An 18,774-nucleotide genomic window follows, 5' to 3' on the forward strand; every position below is an offset into this window, starting at 1 on the left:
AGAGAACAGAAGAAAGAAGTGGAAGAAACTTGGACTAAAGATTGCCTCCCTGAAAAGGTTTTCTTCAGGCAGAATTAGGTGAGAACAAATGACATCAGAAAATAGCATGTCAGCATATTGCTGCCAGCTCCATATGGTTCAGCTTGTTTTCACAGGTATTTAATTAATTCTTCAAATATATATTGAGTCTTTATCAGATGTGGGGTCCTGTTTAATGCATTTCGGGTAAAGTGGTCAGTCTATTCTCATGGTACATATATGCTGGAAGGAGAGAGAAACAATAAATAAATGAACCAAAGATGTAAAGTGTCGGGTCGTGATTATTGCTACCAAGAAAAATAAAGCAAGAGAAAATGGAATAGAAGGTGTCAAGCGTGTGGGGTGACATTTTAGATAGCATGTTTTACAAAGGATGTTCTGAGGTGGTGACATTTGAGCAGAAGTTTGAATGAAGTGACCTACAGGTTGAATCCAGAAAGCAAATTTTATATATATTTTTTGGAAGTAGGCAGGAGATAGTAAGTGAGTTAAAAGGGTTAGGAAATTATTTTGATTCAAAGATGCTCAGTTTAAAAAACCGTGAGATACAGCTCCTCTCTTTGTCCAGTGTGTGCTTTTCGTGGCCATTTGAAAAGAGTTCTGCCCCTTTCCTTGGGATTTTCTGGTGTGCAGGGCATAGCAACCAGCGTGCAGTCTTCTGGCTGGACCACGTTTTACTTGCTAGCTAGCAAGAGGCAGAAGCTGTGGAAATTGGCATATAGAGAGGTAAAAGGATTTTATACTTTTCAGCCTGGGCAGAAAATTATAGAAAAATAGGTGGGAGTCAGAAAAACAAGAAATGAGAAAGAAAAGCATAATTTGAGTGAGTTCTCTCTCTTTTTTTTTCTATGTTTATCTTTCCACAGCTTTCTCACCGGCTGTGTAAGAAAGCAAATATCACTGCAAACTTCATTTTCTCTCAACAGATGCAATAAAGCTTGTTAAAATGTTTTTCCCTTCTGTCAGGTGCAAACTCCACGTTAGCGGGTTTGAAAACTTTCACATGTTCAGATAGCAATGGAAGCTTTAACTCAGCCAACATCAACAAACAAACCGTGAGTCCCTCACATGTGCCATGCTTGCACAGAACGAAATTGAGTACGAGCATGTTTGCCAGCCCTACCACCAATGGTTTATTTCGAATAGTAGAATGTGAAAAATACAGATTTATTTTTAATAGCTAGTACCACAATATTGATTTTTTCCTCCCAGATCATTAATTTAAATAGAAAAATCATACTATGTATTTAAAAGATGTGTGTATCCTCGAAGTACTTATTGTCTAAACTAAAGCCCAGTGTCATTTCTAAAAAGATAATTAGTAAGAGGTATCATTTCCATCTGTGCGCATGTGTATTAATGTATTGTTTGGTGATAAACTACTGCATGAGGGTAGCTGTAAGGTCAGGATGTTGAGGAAACCTCTGATCTGAACGCTGTGCTTGTGGATCTGATATTTAAGTAACTGGTTTCTGTCTAAGGCCTCTTTTCTCTTCCACGGTAAGCCCTACAGGCGTACTCACTGCTCTATGTTCTCAGTTGTAAATGAACAAAGTTACATTTTACCTCCTCTGCCCTTTGCAGATACATTGGGTAATTATAATCATACTTATTCAGTGGCTCTTTTAAACATGGTCTTATGGAGGAATGATTGCATTTGCAACAAAGATGGTACCAATGATAGCAGGAGCACCAGTGTAGAAACATGGAAATTTCTCCGTTGTAGATGAGGATGAAGTCTAGAGCTGGAGGGCGAATGGCAGAGCAGGAGACAGAGTGTCATTTTGGGTAAAAGTACCACCTTTGGTGCTTGACATGCGTGGTTTTAGTCCTGATTTTTCCAGGTCCAAGGATAATCTGGAGCATTTCTCAAATTCACTAAACCTCAGTTTCACCTTCTGTAAAATGAGGCTATTTCATTGAGTTATTTTGGGTTACATATGTAAAATGTATAGACAAATAACACTCAAGTGTGTCAAGAAACGATTGCAAATATCTTATAATATGTAAAAAAAAACTAACAATTCATGGAATTTACTTCTTGAATAGCTGCCATGGTCTATGGTTAGAATGAAATGTACTCTTGGCAGCACTGGATAGAGAAGCTCTTGAACAACACCCCGGACCATTACCTTGGAGATGTCTAAACTCCCCTTTCCCCCGAGACCATCGTTTTTCTTTCCATGAACCTGCATGATAACCTCATGTTCACCTTTCCAAGCCAACAAGAAGATTACTAGAGAACTGAATGTAATGAATAACGTTTCCTCTTAAAATAATGCCAAATCCAATTTAGTTGATGTGAATTTTGCTTTATAAATTAGAAAAAGCACAAAGTCTATTTTGTGGGTTGACTAAAAGGGCACTGGTTAAAGCAAATAATGGTTATTTGTTTTCTGATGTAGAAATAATCCACACAGACACGTCTCTACATGAAACCCCAAATTCTTTACTGTTTGGGTTCTAGAAAGAGTGACAGTAGTAATTTGGTGGGGCGGTAGTGGGGGAACTCTTGGAGGTAAGTTTACTTGATTCTACTTTGAAAACTCTGATTAATTGTGCATAGCTGTGCACATATACACACCATATCAACAAACTTCCTGGAATCTGACTGAACCTTATTAAAGATTTCCTGTCAATGTATAGGGTATAAATTCTATTTAATGAAAAGAATCCTATGTCACTGGTAGTAATGTTGCCTAATGTTGAGAAGATGAAAAGAAGAGAGGTAAAAATAAATATAATGATAATCTTTTTTGAGAAGTTATCTCTTAAACTCAATTAATAATAATTCACTATATTTTTCTTAATGGATACATGCAGAGAAATTCTATTCCTAAGTAAAGAGTTATAATTACATCAAACCAGCACAATGATTTATTGAGTGTTTACTGTGTGGCACAGACTCTGATAGGCACTTTAACCTACACTATTTAATTTAACCCTTACAGCCACCCAGGAACATAGGGTTATTCTCCCTGTTTTCTAGATAGAAAAAAATGTAAAAGCCCCAAATGTGTAAGTAGCTCAAACAAGGTCATGTAAAAGTTAAGACAGAAAATCTTCCATCTTAATCCAGTTCTCATGAGTCTAAGTTCCATATTCAATATATCGTCTTCTACGTAAGAATTGTTAGATACAATTGAACAATCATGTATAGGCTTTTTTTCATTTCTCCTCTAACAAGACCATGGCTGTCAAAGGGCTCGTAGTGATAGGTCAGTGAAACCTTTAAACTTCATTTGGTCCATCTGGAAGAAATTGGCTCAGTAAATTTTTGTCAAATACATATCAGGGCAGTAATCACTTAAATTATTTTGTTTGTTGATTTTTGAGACAGAGTCTCGCTCTGTCACCCAGGCTGGAGTGCATTGGCGCGATCACGGCTCACTGCAACCTCTGCCTCCTGGGTTTAAGCAATTCTCCTGCCTCAGACTCCCAAGTAGCTGGGATTACAGGTGCTCACCACCATGCCCGGCTATATTTTCTTTTCGTATTTTCAGTAGAGACAGTGTTTTGCCATGTTGGCCAGCCTGGTCTCCAACTCCTGACCTCAGATGGCCCACCCACCTCCCAGAGTTCTGGCATTACAGACATGAGCCACCACCCCGACTATTTCTTGAGCATTTATGATTAATTGTCCAGTAACATAACCTCCAAAACTTGGCCATCTATCGTAGGTGGAGGATAAGAGCTTAAAATTAGCATCCAAGCAGTCTCTCCACCCCCCAGGTCCAAAATTTTCTACCATTTTCCCATTAATTCTAAGGATAGGACTGGTTACAAAATTTTTGTAAGGCTTTATGAATACAAAGTGGGACAATTTGTTTCAAAGTGTCAAGAATTTTAAAACAGCAACAGCAGATCTTTAAACTAAGCCTGGGGGCCTTTCTGAGCCAGGAGCAGACACAACTATGATGTAAAGAGATAGGCGCTTTACCTTAGTACACTCAAATTGCAACCCAAAGAAGTAGAGCCTGATGAAGTTTTATTCATCAGGTTCAGTAGCATCAGTGAAAAGACTAGAAGGGAGTATACAAAGTAGATTAGGAGGAAATGGAAACCAGCCTGCATTTTGGAAATCAGACTTATCAACTTATAGGGATGGAAGAAGAAAGCAAGGACCCCATCTTCTGTACACAGCCTTGGAGAAAAATACAGATAGTATGTCTACAAACCTTGCTGGACAGATTATTTTCTTTGGTTAATTTTCATCCCCTTACCTCTTTTTCTGTCCCTAGAGATGTGACATCTTCCCTGCATTGATACCTAATGATAGTGTCTACAATGTAATTTGAGGGATTTTATGGGAATAATCATTGTATTATATTTTCCATGGAATATCCTGTAGGTCTAGGAGGGCAAGGGCCATGCTTGTCCCATCCCATTCTCAGCACCAAGTGCATGCCTACCACATAATAGGTGCTCAATAAATATTGTTGAATAACCGAAATCTTAGATAATTGAAAGGAAGCTGAGGGAAAGAAATAAGAATGACCAAAAAAGTATGCCAGTGAATAAAATGGTAGAAGAATTGTTTCTGTTTACAAAACTCTGTAAAAGACCAAGTCGACAGTGTCAGGTTTTTTTCATTGTAAATCTAATGAGAGCAATGCTATCTCTACGTCCACATAGCCTACTTATTTGGTCTTTTTTTGTTTTTGTTTTCATTTTAGTACAAGGAACTGCTTCTGCAATCGCTAAAGTCAATGAAGAAGGTAAGAGGATTGCAAAGGTTTCCTCGCCGATTCTGCCAACAGAAATGTTTTCATTGTGCTGCTTTGGGTGAGTAGGATGAGTTCGGCTCAAAGCTACAATCAGATGAATGAAATTTTTTGTGCATGCATGTATTCACACACGTGTGCACGCACATGCACACACACAGTGGCCCTCATTGGTAAGTTATTTGTAAAACAAATGAGATAGAGGTAAAATATGGAACACGAAATAGATAATATGCCCTTTGTGCTGAAGAACACACCATGGTATATCAGAAAAGCAAACAGGCAAGTCCAGAAAAACTTGGAGCCCTCAGGAAGCCACCAAGATACACAGAGGACTGAAGTTGCATTTTTTTCTTCTCTTCCCCAAACGTTCAGTCCAATAGCAACTAATCCTAGGGAACTAAAAATACACAAAGTGTACAGTAACTCCCTTCTTTGGCTCTTTCTATAATGTATACAAATCTGACTGATAAAAGGCCCAATTCACTCAGCAGAGAGCTGGCTTCTGTCTGATGGAATTTCACTGTGGGGTTTTCACAGTGAGAGCAGTTGGAGCCTTTGTATCTCCCATCCTTCTCTGTGGGAGATACAGCCTCATGGATCTGAGTGATAGCAATGAGCACTCTGGGACAAGTTAGTCGCTGTGTCTGGAGGCATCTGACAAGAGGATTGCGGCAACGTGTCGGGGAAGCCTGGCTTTCTCCCTCAAAGCCCTCTTTATTCTAAGGTTACCTGGCCTTGCATGACAGCCAAGCAGGCAAATCCAATTCCTTCTATTCAGCCTTGCAGAGAGGTGAAAAAACTCATCTCCTGGCTGGCAGTATTTGTTGGTGGCTCTGCCCTATCTAGTGGCAGGCAGTCGTGCATCCAATAGCCAAATCGGTCAGGAGTACCGTTTTTCATATTTATTTATATCTGGACGTTCTTTCATTCCTTCAAGATTTTCCAGATTTGTTTAAGGCCCTGTGTTTGTGTAATTAGACTAATTTCAACGGCTACTTCTCCATTTATGACCCTGTGTTTCTCTGTCTCCAAAACAACTTGTATCTAGGATGACCACAGCATCAGGTATTTCTCCAGTTTTTGTGCACTTCATTTTCCACTTTCTGCATTTAGAATTAATCAAATAATTGTCTTGTTACTTTTGAAACCATGGGCCTAGTAATCACTTGGGGTATGGGGTAGGTTGGGATTACATTTTCTATGTGCCAGTCATGGTGGTCGGTATCACTGCTTTGTGTTTTGATTTGCTCTTTACAATGGCTAGGTTGAGATTAAAATTTCTCAGAGTGAAATTGTGTTCACAGAAGGAGGAAAGATTTTTGAAGTTAGTTGAAGTCATTGGTTGATCTGGCAAGCCTATGTTGAACCAGTTATACAGATTTACAGATTCTGCTAATAGCTATAATTTCCTAGGTGAAAAAGCCACAGGATACCTAACATCTCTAAGTAAATTCAAATTTTTAGCCAAAGAAATCAGAAGCTTGGGTTTAGAGAGGACTTCCAGGGCAAGTGCTATGAGAACACATGGACACAGGGAGGGGAGCATCACACACTGGGGTCTTTTGAAGGTGAGGGAGGGACAGTGGGGATGTGGGGAGGGTGGGGAGGGATAACATGGGGAGAAATGCCAGATGTAGGTGACGGGGGGATGGAGACAGCAAACCACATTGCCATGTGTGTACCTATGCAACAATCCTGCATGATCGGCACATGTACCCCAGAACCTATAGTACAATAAATAAATAAATAAATCACAGAGCATGGGAGAATAGAGGAGAGTCAGGCAGTCAGGCAAATACAATTTTCTGAGAGACAGAGACGAAAGAATAAAATGGTGGGCAGGGGGAAGGATGAAAGGAAAGAAGAAAGAAGTGGGAAGGGAAGGAAAAAAGAAAATGGAGGAGAGAGAAAGGAAGAAAAAGAAGGGTGAAGAGAAAGAAGAAAAGAGGACAAGGCAGGCAGGGAGGAAGGGAGGGAGGGAGGGAAGAAAGAAAAAGAAAAGGAGAAGAACAGGGAAGAGGAAGAAAGTGAAGGAGAAAGAAGAAAGGGAAAGAAGGAAGGAAGAAAGAATACAGAGTACAACGATTAATTTGACATTAACTCAAGAGAAAATTCTAGACTGGATTAATAAAATAATATTTTGTAAGCATTTAAAACATTTAGATGGAAGAATGTATCTTAGCTTCAGCAAGACATATGACAGTACCTTTTTCTTATGCTTATTATCATACAGTTATGTACAGTAGTAGATAATGAAACAAAACAAACCCATTGAGTGCTGTGTATTAATGGTGGGATGCCACAGCCTTTCTCCTTGACCTTGTCCTGTTCCACATCTTAATAATCAATTAATTGGATAGGAATAGCAAGGTGGTTAAGAAGACAGATTCTGGAGCAAGAGTGTCTGTACTGAAACCTGACTTAGCCATTTATTATCTCTGTGACCTTAGGAGATCTACTTACCCTTTTTGTATCTCAATTTCTTTATCTGCAAAATGAGAATAGTCATAATATTCATCTCATAGTTTTATTGTGAATATCGAGTTAAAATGCTTAGAATAAGGACTGGCATATAAGAAGCACTAAGGATTGGCCACTATCAGCATCAATAATAATATATCAACAATAATACAGAGATGATATGCTTATTAAATTTAATAAGGAGCAGAGATTGGGAGAAACAATGACATTGTGAGATATAAACTCACACTAGCAAGATGATATTTAAGACAGAGAGATGTGAAGTTCCATCCACAGAAGTTAACTGGATTATAGCTGACTTCCATCCCAAAATGAGCCGTTTGTTCACTGGTCCTTAAATACCTACCAGGTAGGGGCCGGGCGCGGTGGCTCACGCCTGTAATCCCAGCACTTTGGGAGGCTGAGGCGGGTGGATCACGAGGTCAAGAGATCGAGACTACCCTGGTCAACATGGTGAAACCCCGTCTCTACTAAAAATACAAAAAATTAGCTGGGCATGGTGGCACATGCCTGTAATCCCAGCTACTCAGGAGGCTGAGGCAGGAGAATTGCCTGAACCCAGGTGGCGGAGGTTGCGGTGAGCCGAGATCGTGCCATTGCACTCCAGCCTGGGTAACAAGAGCGGAACTCCATCTCAAAAAAAAAAAAAAACCAACCAGGTAGTAACCACAGTATAAAGTGCTGTTAAAGAGAAAGAGTGAGAGCAAAAGGGAGATTCAGTTTGAGGCTGCATCAGTGGGATTAATGGGAATATATGCTCCAAACCAAGTAATCTGCTGCCCTGATTAACTACATCTTGAGTATTGGATTCAATTCTAGCTACTACATTGTAAGAGACATTGGCAAAATGCCAAGTGTCCACAGCGTGTCAGTCAGCCTGGTGAGGGATTCCTAACCATGACTTGTAAGAAAGTGTCAAAAAAATCAGGGATGTATGAACTGGAAAGAATAGAGGTAGAAAGATTAAACAGTAAGTTTACTGGAACGGTCTAAGTTTATGGCTATTGTCCCAGCATAATTACAATTTGTGTTGTATTTCACTCTCAAAAGTGCCCTAGTTTGACAATAAAAATATGATCTCTCTAATGATGGCTTTCAAACATTCAGAAAGGATGAATTATACTTATTTCTCAGCCAAGTTTCATATTTGCATGTGGTGACAATGTAATTGGAAGTATCATAAGCAAACAAGACGAACTTTTTGGCTCACATAACCAAATGGTGGGAAAGTCAGAAAAAGGGCTAGCCATAGTGAGACCGGGACCAGGGTGTTTCCCTATCTTTCTCTCTCCCTCTCTCTCTCTCTCTCTCTCCCTCCCTCCCTCCCTCTCTCTCCCCTCCCCCCGCCCCCCCCACCCCGACTTACTTTTGTAGTAAACTTGGTATTCCCTTACTGCTCTATGTTTCTTTGGACTGTCAGGCATGGGGCTTAGTAACCAGAGAGAAAAGAAGGCTTTTTACTGTTAGCTAAGCCTGAAAAAGACTTGCAAAGGACTTTACTTCCCTGGGCTGAGGGTCATGTCCAAGGTGAGGGGTAGGATGGGAAGGCATGCCAGGCAGACTAAAAGAATAACTACTATAAGCTGCTATCCACCAAGCAAAGCAACAGAAATACAGAGTTCCACCCTCATGCAACCACAGGGGCACCCTTATGAAGATGAGTTGCTGGCAATTAAAAGCATTTAATTAGCCGCTGGGTGACATGTATAAAAGGATTCATGTTTTGAATTAAAGGTTTTTTAAATTTTTAGGCAATACCAAGATGCTTTACTTCCACAAACTTCTCTTACAATTTTTGCATAATTAATTACAAAGAATTCAAGTTCCAAGTGTAAAAACATGAAATAATCACCACTTAAAGAATTGTACTGCATCCCAAGGGACCCAAGGATTGCTACAGAGGTATTCAGATTGGCCCAATTAAGCTACGTAATGAATTTAGACAGTGCCCTCGAAGGCCGCTTTGTGTTTTGCTGTTCTGTGATTCCATAAAACCAATCATGGCAAAGGTGGGGGCATTTGCTTCTGTGGTGCTGAGCGTGACTCGAACTATTTGAAAATCACACTGAGTCTCTGAACACGGGAATCTTCTGGACCAGAAATGATAGGAGCTGTCATCAAGGAATAAAAATGTTAATTGAAGATTTAATGAGATCTCTCCCCCAAATTTGATTAGTCTGTTCTCAAAAATTGCGAAGCAGGGAGATGCTAAAAGAATCCTTAGTACTGTGGGCTCCAGGGTTGTCCTAACAAAGTGTCACAGAGTATGTGGTTTAAACGTCAGTAATTGATTTCCTCACCATTCCAGAGACTGAAAATCTAAGATCAAAGTGTCAGTCAGGCTGGTTTCCTCTGAGGCCTCCCTCTTTGGCTTGTAGACGGCCGTCTTCTCTCTGTGTCCTCACTTGGTCTTCTCTCTGTGCATGTTTTTGTCCTCGTCTCCTCTTCTTTTATTTATTTATTTATTTTTTCAGATGGATTCTTGTACTGTCAGGATTCTTGTACTGTCACCCAGGCTGGAGTGTAATGGCATGATCTCAGCTCACTGCAACCTCTGCCTCTGGGTTCACGTGATTCTCCTGCCTCAGCCTCCCAAGTAGCTGGGGTTTTAGGCAGGAGCCACCATGCTGGGCTAATTTTTTTGTATTTTTAGTACAGACGGGGTTTCACTAAGTTGGCCAGATTGGTCTTGAACTCCTGGCCTTATGATCCACCTGCCTTGGCCTCCCAAAGTGCTGAGATTCCAGGCGTGAGCCACCATGCCCAGCCTCATCTCTTCTTAAAGGGACACCAGTCAGATTAAATTAAGGTGAACTCTCATGATCTCCTTTTAACATAATCACCCAATTAACCACTCAGTCTCCAGATACAGTCACATTCTGAGGTACTGGGGGTTAGGACTTCAACATGTTAGCATTACAGAATTCAGCCCAGAGGACATGTTCACCGCTTTGTCAGAAGTTCTTCCTCAGCATTCATTTCTGTTTCTTCTACTTTGCTTTGAGTGCATTTTGTTTCTTCTCCCACCTTCAGTAGAGATGAAGAATTGATTACTACACCCCAAATAATGACCTCTCAGCAGTTTGTATGACATGATTCCCTTCCTTAGCCATCTCTTTTATTCCTTTGCATTTTACTAAAAATGCATCTTACCCTCCAGTTTAAATAATTATTTTACAGTTCTCAAGTGTTGCATTTCTGTTGCCCCTGCCCAAGATCAGGCTTGTTTCTAAGCTACCTTATGGCCCCCGTGCTCATCTCATGGTTCAGTGTGACTCTGATGTCTATTCCGTTGTTCTCCAGTCTTACTGATTTTGAACTCTTCTGCCTAAAAGGACCTCACTACATTTTGAATGATATATTGTTCTTAAGCTTCTTCTGCAATCTCTCATGGTAATTTTGAATTTTATCTCAGCTGAATGAGGTGATACCCTTTCATCCATAAAACATGAACCACTCTGTGAGGTTGCTGCTGTGACCCGAACTTGATACAAGTGGACATTGAGACACGGGAGGGCTCCTTATTGGGAAGACGTGTTCACGACAATTCCACAATTTCTGGATATTAGGCACTGGGATAAATACATTCTCTTTAGATGGCAGCCCACACTTTTTCTAACAAGGCATTGCTCACGTTGTTACCATTTAGGCCATAATACTGTAAAGCTATGAGCGCTGCAGAACAGCCAGATTTCAATGAAAGAGAAATCACGACAATGCCATGAATGACTGACTCAATTAGTAGACACTTGTTGGGCATCAGAGCAACATATTGCACTAGGTCCCTCAAGGGATACAAATTTGAAGGCATAGTCCCCACAGAAGGTCTCCTAGTAAGGACAGAGAGAAAAGACAGCCATTTGCAAGCCAAGGAGGGAGGCCTCAGAAGAAACCAGCCTGACTGACACTTTGATCTTGGATTTTTAGCCCCCGGAACTGTGAGGAAATCAATTACTGACGTTTAAGCCACACACTCTGTGGCGCTTTGTTAGGACAACGCTGGAGCCCACAATACTAAAATTTCTTGTAGCATCTCCCTGCTTTGCAAATTTTAAGGTCCCACACATAGAAGACGACAAACCTTGGGTTTCTAACATAGCGTGTCTGAGCGTAAGTTGCAGGCATCCTAACCATTCCACTCCTTTCTGTATCAGTGCCGCCTCCTCACCATTTCATCTTCCAGCCACTCCCCCGGGCTCTCAGAATTAATAACCTGAAGTCATCTTCCCTCTCGCTTGCCATATCTGATCAGTCATCAAGTCCTATTGATTTTCCCCTTAACACTTCTATTTTGCATCCTGTTCCACTTGCTGCCAACATCAAGTTCAGGTCCTTTCCGTCTTACCTGTTGCCTATTTGTCTTCCTTCCAGTTCATCTCTCAGTTTGCCCCTCTCTCCACGAATTCACGTAGGCTTCTAAAACACCTTCTCATCCTCAGGGTCCCCCTCTCCCATTAGTCCCTGCATGCCTGTTGCCTGATGAGGTATTAAAGACTGAATTATGTCCCAACCCAAATTTATGTTGCAGCCGTAATCCCCAATGTGACTAAATCTGGAGATATGACCTTTAATGAGGTAATTAAGGCCAAATGATGTCATTAGGGTGAGGCCCTAATTTAATATGACTGGTGTCTTTATAAGAAGAAAGAGAAAGACTAGGAATATGCATGCATAGGATGTACTGTGAGGATACAGAGAGGAAGCGGCCGCCTTGCAATCTAAGGAGAGAGGCCACAGGAGAAACCACGCCTGCTGACACCTTGACTTTGGACTTAGAGCCTCCAGAACTGTGAGAAATAAATTTCTGTTGCTTAACCCAAGGGCTGTTGTGTTTTTTTATGGTAGTCAGAGCAGACTAATATAAGAAGGAAGTGTAAATTCCTCACCCAGAAAATCCAGCCCCTCAATAGTTCAACCCAATTCATACAAGTACTTTTCATTCCCATGAGACTGCTCAACTCTTAGTTCTCTTTCTTCTCCAGGCTTTTGTTTCTTTCTGGGAGGGCCTTCGCTCACCTTTTCACTTTTGTAGCTTCTACTTTAGGAGTGAGCTCCAATCTCACTCTTGTTTCCTTACTAGGCTGTAAACCTTCTGTGGGGACTATGCCTTCAAATTTGTATCCCTTGAGGGACCTAGTGCAATATGTTGCTCTGATGCCCAACAAGTGTCTACTGATTGAGTCGGTCATTCATGGCATTGTCGTGATTTCTCTTAAATTGAAATCTTCTGGCTGTTCTGCAGCACTCATAGCTTTAAAGTATTATGGCCTAAATGATAACAACGTGAGCATTGCCTTGTTAGAAAAAGTGTGGGCTGTCATCTAAAGAGAATGTATTTATCCCAGTGCCTAATATTCAGAAACTATGGAATTATCAACACATTTCTTCCCAAACGTGAGCCTTTCTGCTATAATGTGCATACATGTTTGCACGTGCGCGTGTGTGCGCGTGCGCACACACACACACACACGGCTGCTCTTGCAACACAATGACAGGAGACAATCAACCACAATCCCCTTAAATGACAGTTCTAGGGTGGCCTGTGGTACTCTTGCCTCATTTTTTGCTCTGTTGCCATTTAAACATTTAGTTTGTGGAAGAATATTGTTTTGGGAAAGAGGAAAGAAATCTTTTTCTTTTTTTTCCCTTTTCAATTTTAGGGTTAAGGCCAGGTGTGGTGGCTCACGCCTGTAATCCCAGCACTTGGGGAGGCCGAGGCGGGCGGATCACCTGAGGTCAGGAGTTCGAGACCAGCCTGACCAACATAGGGAAATCCATCTCTACTAAAAATACAAAATTAGCCGGGTGTAGTGGCACATGCCTGTATCCCAGCTACCTGGGAGGATGAGGCAGGAGAATCCCCTGAATCCGGGAGGAGGTTGCAGTGAGCCAAGGTTGTTTCATCACACTCCAGCCTGGGCAATAAGAGCGAAACTGTCTCAAAAAAAAAGTGGGGGGGGTTAAATGGGTAAGAACTCTTGTCACTTTGTCTCTCCAGGTTCTTTGATGTTAAAGGTTGGGAATGAAACCCCACTTCCTCCTTTCTTTTTCCAGCTAAAACCCCAAAGGCGTACTCCTCAGTGGCTCTGAGGTATGTGTAGTTAAGGAAGTTGTTTAGAAGCCTGTTAAGTCTTTCCTCAAAGGCAGTGAATAAAATGTGCTTTCCACTTCTCAGCTGTAACAAAGAAACCTGCCATTAACATAGGAAAGCCTCTTGTTTGCATTTTTTAACAGCTGACATTTGTACCTTTTGGAGAAAAGTGAAGGGCATCTCATGGCTTCCTTGTTTAAATCAGCGTGGAAATAATCGGGATGATAGGGAAGCAGGGCTAATTTCCTTTGTCTCTTATTCAACAGATAATGGTGGTCTGTGTGGGGTGTTAAAGGCCAGGCAACCGCGGTGACCCGGAGATGACTTCATTCTTCCGAGGTTTATCAAAGGCTCCTGTCAGTCAAACTCATGCTGGGAGGCTGGGGAATGGCCATCTGGCTTGCCGTTCTCCAGGGAAGAGAGAGGAGAGTGAGGAGATGAAAAATCTCACTGTCAGCTCTGAGCCAGGTGGAAGGGTGATGCGTTTGGGGTGGGTTTAGCCTCTCCTGTGCACATACGCATAAGACAAATAAACATGAGGCTCTCTCTGTGAGAGACAGAGACAGAGATACTGGGAAGAGCAGGAGAGGTGGGCAGAGTGAGATGGAGACTTCTGTTTAAGACGGCGTGATCATCTTGAATCGATTTTAAGTGGAAAGACTGAAGGTCACTCATGCTGCTAACCATGCAGAGAAACCTCTGAATTGTTTCCCTGGCTGTGGTGAAGAAGGGGAGTAAGTGGCTCCCAGCAGGGTGCTGATTTAATTTAAAGCACAATGTTTCAGTTCTGAAGCCAGAATTCTTTCATCTTAGCCATGTTGATTACAAGCACTAACAAGGTATTACAAGAGGCACTACCAGGAAATCTTCCCCTCTCCCTTCACTGCTAGTCAACTGCTAGTGAACTGGGGCTACACAGCAGGCGGGGTCTCCCCACAAGGCAGCTCAAAAAGCCATCCCTTCTGGGAGGCTGCCTCCTCACGCCACCCTGATTTGAGTTCCCTTTTAATGTGGGAGTTCCTACCAGTAGTTGCAATTTACACAGCCCTAGGAAATACAACTTTTTTTTCTTTTCTTACATTTGCCTTTCTTTTTCATTTTTGATACTGATACATAAAATTTGTACGTATTTATGGAGTGATATTTTGTTACATGAATTCAATGTATAATAATTAAGTCAGGGTATTTGGGGTATCTATTACCTTGAATATTTCTCATTCTATGTGGTGAGAACATTTCAAATCCTCTCTTGTTGCTAACTGAAAACATAAGTTGTCAGCAATCAAACATCATACTTATTCTTTCTTACAGTAAATTTATGCCCATTAACCAATATCTCTTCATCGCATCCCCAGCCTCCCCACACCCTTCCAGAGCTAGCCCCATGATATCAACTTTTTAGGCCTCCACATATGAGTGAGAACATGTGACATTTGTCTTTCTGTGCCTGGCTTATTTCACTTAACACATTTTTGCCCACTGGACATTGTAAGTATTGAAGCAAGGATGCTTCAACACTTTGAAGATCTGTAAGGACAGAGCCGCCTTTTTCTTCCTTTCTTCTTTTGATTTTGATGAAATATGTATCACATAAAATGTGCCATGTGATCCATTTTTAGGTATACAGTTTAGACCCTTTTTTTTTTGAGATGGATTCTTGTTCTTATTGCCCAGGCTAGAGTGCAATGGCACGATCTTGGCTCACTGCAATCTCCACCTCCCAAGTTTAAGCAATTCTCCTGCCTCAGCCTCCCTAGTAGCTGGGATTACAGGCATCCATCACCACGCCCAGCTAATTTTTTTTATTTTTAGTAGAGATGGGGTTTCGCCATGTTGGCCAGGCTGGTCTCGAACTCCTGACCTCATGATCCGCCCACCTCGGCCTCCCAAAGTGCTGGGATTACAAACGTGAGCCATTGCGCCTGGCCTTAGTTTAGACCCTATTAAATGCATTCACATTTTTAGTAACCATTATGAACATCCATTTTCAGAACATTTTTCATCATCCTAAGCTGAAACTCTGTGTCACTAAGTAATACCCACTGAACCCCCAACCCCCATCCCAGCCCCTAGCAACTACCCTTCTACTCTTTGCTTCTATGAATTGGACTCCTCTAGTACCTCATTTAGGAGGGATCATACAGTAACTGTCTTCCTATGACTGGTTTATTTTACTGTACATAATGTCCTCCAGGTTCATCTACGTTGTATGTAGCATGTGCTGGAATTTCCTTCCATTTTAAGACTGGACAATATTCCATTGCATGTATATGCATGTTTTTGATCCACTCGTTGATCAGTGGGTGTCTGCGTTGATTCCACAGAGGTTTTCTTTTCAATTATGCTGTTCTATCTTTTTCTTCCAGGGCGTAACATCAAATGAGGCCAATGCACTGGAAATACTGGTCTCTTGTAGATATTAAAAAAGGGAGAAAAAAGGGAATCACTGGGCCAGTAATTTAGTTGCTGTTAACGCAAGTTTCTCATCCCATTCTGTAGTCCACTGCCCTGTCAGAAAAACAGGGGTATCATTCTTGTTGGTTTTCTGGCTACTTAAAGTAGAGAGAGGCTTTCATTCAAAAAGAACATGGAAGAAAACTAAGAGATAGGATAAAGAGGGATTATTCTCACTCTATTGGAAAAAATAAAAAAACAAAATACTTGTTTTAGTCCATATTCACATGGCTATAAAGAACTACCTGAGACAGGGCAATTCATAATGAAAAGAGGTTTAATTGACTCACAGTTCTGCAGGCTGTACAGGAAGCATGGCGGGAAGGCCATGCTTGGGAAACTTACAATCATGGAAGAAGGGCAAAGGGGAAGCAAACATGTTCTCACATGGCAGCAGGAGAGAGAGAGAGCAAAAGGGGAAGTGCCATATACTTGTAAACCATCTGATCTGGTGAGAACTCACTATCATGAGAACAGCAAGAGGGAAATCTGCCCCCATGATCCAATCTCCTCCCACCAGGTCCGTCCCCTGACACTGGGAATTACAACTGTAAATGAGATTTGGGTGGGGACACAGAGCAAAACAATATCATCCTTATGGAAGAAACTTCTAAAATGTACAACAATAAAAAGACAAGTTTGATGAACTTCCTATAAACCCCTCAGCCAGCATAATCAGTCATCAACACATGACTAATATTTTGTCATTTATACTTTACATATATCTCTGCGCCCCTAGCTTATTTTTAATTTCATTCAGGTTTTTTTTTTTGAGACAGAGTTTTGCTCTTGTTACCCAGGCTGGAGTGCAATGGCGTGATCTCGACTCACCGCAACCTCCGCCTCCTGGGTTCAAGCAATTCTCCCGCCTCAGCCTCCTGAGTAGCTGGGATTACAGGTGCACGCCACCATGCCCAGCTAATTTTTGGCATTTTTAGTAGAGATGGGGTTTCACCATGTTGATCAGGATGGTCTCAATCTCTTGACCTCATGATCCACCCGCCTTGGCCTCCGAAAGTGCTGGGATTACAGATTTGAGCCACCGCGCCCGGCCTCATTCAGTTTTTTATTTTGAAAAGTGTAAGCCTATGAAGAGATTGTCCCAAAAAAGTATGAAGAACAACCATATGTCATTCTCTCACCTAGAATGTCAACTCTAACAATTTAACACCTTCGTTCTATGTCCATCACCTATCTATTATCTATTTATCAATCATCTATGTTTACATTTTTTTCTTGAACCATTTCAAAGTTGGTTGTCTACATGATGGTACTTCATCTATTAAAACTTTAGCATCTAACTAAGAACAAAGACATTCTCAAACAACACCAAAATACAGTTATCATACCCAGGACATTTAAAATAGATACAACATCATTATTTAATAAGCAGTCAGCTGGGTGTGGTGGCTCATGCCTTTCATCCCAGCACTTTGGGAGGCTGAGGTCGGCAGATCACCTAAGGTCAGAAGTTTGAGACTAGCCTGACCAACATGGCAAAACCCCATCTCTACTAAACATACAAAAATTAGCCAGGCATGGTGGTGGGCACCTATAATCCTAGCTACTTGGGAGGCCGAGGCAGGAGAATTGCTTGAACCCAGGAGGCAGAAGTTACAGTGAGCCAAGATGGTGCCACTGCACTCCAGCCTGGGCAACAAGAGTGAAACTCTTTCAAAAAACAAAAAACAAACAAAAACTAAGCAAAACAACATCAACACTCAGTTTTCCCCGGTTGTCCCTATAAAGGCCATTAGAGCTTTCTTCTTTTCTTTTCCATTAGCAGACACTATCAGGGATTAAGCCTAACATTTAGTTGTCATTTCTCTTTAGTCTCTTGTTAGACTCCCAGGCCCTTTTCGTCTTTGATGCCATCAGTGGTATTGGGATGGAGATTTGGGAAATATTTAGTTTAATTTTTCAGATGCTAAGGAAAAAGATTATGTTGTTTTTCTGAATCTGATGTTAGCATGGACTAACAAATGTTTATTAAATGACCATTCTATTAATGCTTATTAAATATTTGCTAAATGAGCATTCTATTAAAATGTTCATTGTTGTTATAGACAGAGAACTAGGAAGTGGAGAATGTCTAAAATGTTCCAACTGTTGGACACCCAAAATCTCCTGAGGAATTTGGGAAGAGCAAGAATAAGACATTAACTAGTTCAAATAAATTAGTCATACATTAGAGAAGCATTACACTTCTGCCTTTGGAACTATTCCCGAAAGAAGGGCAGGGTTGCCTTCTGTCCCTGCCACTACATATAATTGGCTCATTCTTGTGTGAGTATAATATATTTATTAATATCCACTAGTTAAACCTTGCAAAACACCAGAAGTCAGAATATTTCTCATTTATATGTGAAGGAACTGAGCACAGGGACATCTAAGGTAAAAGTTACTCAGATCGTGAGCCAGGCACAGTGGCTCATGCCTGTAATCCCAGCACTTTGAGAGGCTGAGGTGGGTGGATCATCTGAGGTTAGGAGTTGGAGACCAGCCTGGCCAATGTAGTGAAACCCTGTTTCTACTAAAAATACAAAAATTAGCCAGTCATAGTGGCACGTGCCTGTAGTCCGCGCTACTCGGGAGGCTGAGGCAGGAGAATCCCTTGAAACTGGGAAGTGGAGGTTGCAGTGAGCCAAGATGGCACCATTGCACTGGGCAACAAGAGTGAAACTGTGAAACTCTGTCTCAAAAAAACAAACAAAAAGATACTCAGATGGTGAAAGTGTCCCTGATTTATTGAAGACACCCCAGGGCCACACTGTCTACTTGCGGGTACTTTGGTAGAAAGTATTTATCGTTATGTTAATATGCCCAATCTGAAAACAGTGAGAATGCAACATGGTTCCCAGTTATTTATTCTGGATAGCTGAAGCGAGTTAGCTGTCTGAATGTAGTAGAATCCTGTTATGGAAAGTGTATTATTATTATATATATTATATTTTCAGTTTTTAATAGATCTTATTTTCAGAG

The 18,774-nt window shown here is 41.2% G+C and overlaps 1 protein-coding gene across 1 annotated transcript in view; it reads left to right on the plus strand.

The window, feature by feature from the left end:
- The first annotated feature begins 687 nt into the window (after positions 1 to 687).
- LOC103792246 (uncharacterized) overlaps positions 688 to 18,774 on the plus strand; it is a 230,313-nt gene continuing 212,226 nt past the window's right edge. The window contains exons 1-2 of the transcript XR_013533679.1: positions 688 to 765; positions 4,716 to 4,824. The gene's annotated coding sequence lies outside the window, so the exon portion shown is untranslated. The remainder of the gene's footprint in view (positions 766 to 4,715; positions 4,825 to 18,774) is intronic.

This window comes from Callithrix jacchus, chromosome 4, assembly GCF_049354715.1.
Source record: "Callithrix jacchus isolate 240 chromosome 4, calJac240_pri, whole genome shotgun sequence".
Taxonomy (NCBI): domain Eukaryota; kingdom Metazoa; phylum Chordata; class Mammalia; order Primates; family Cebidae; genus Callithrix; species Callithrix jacchus.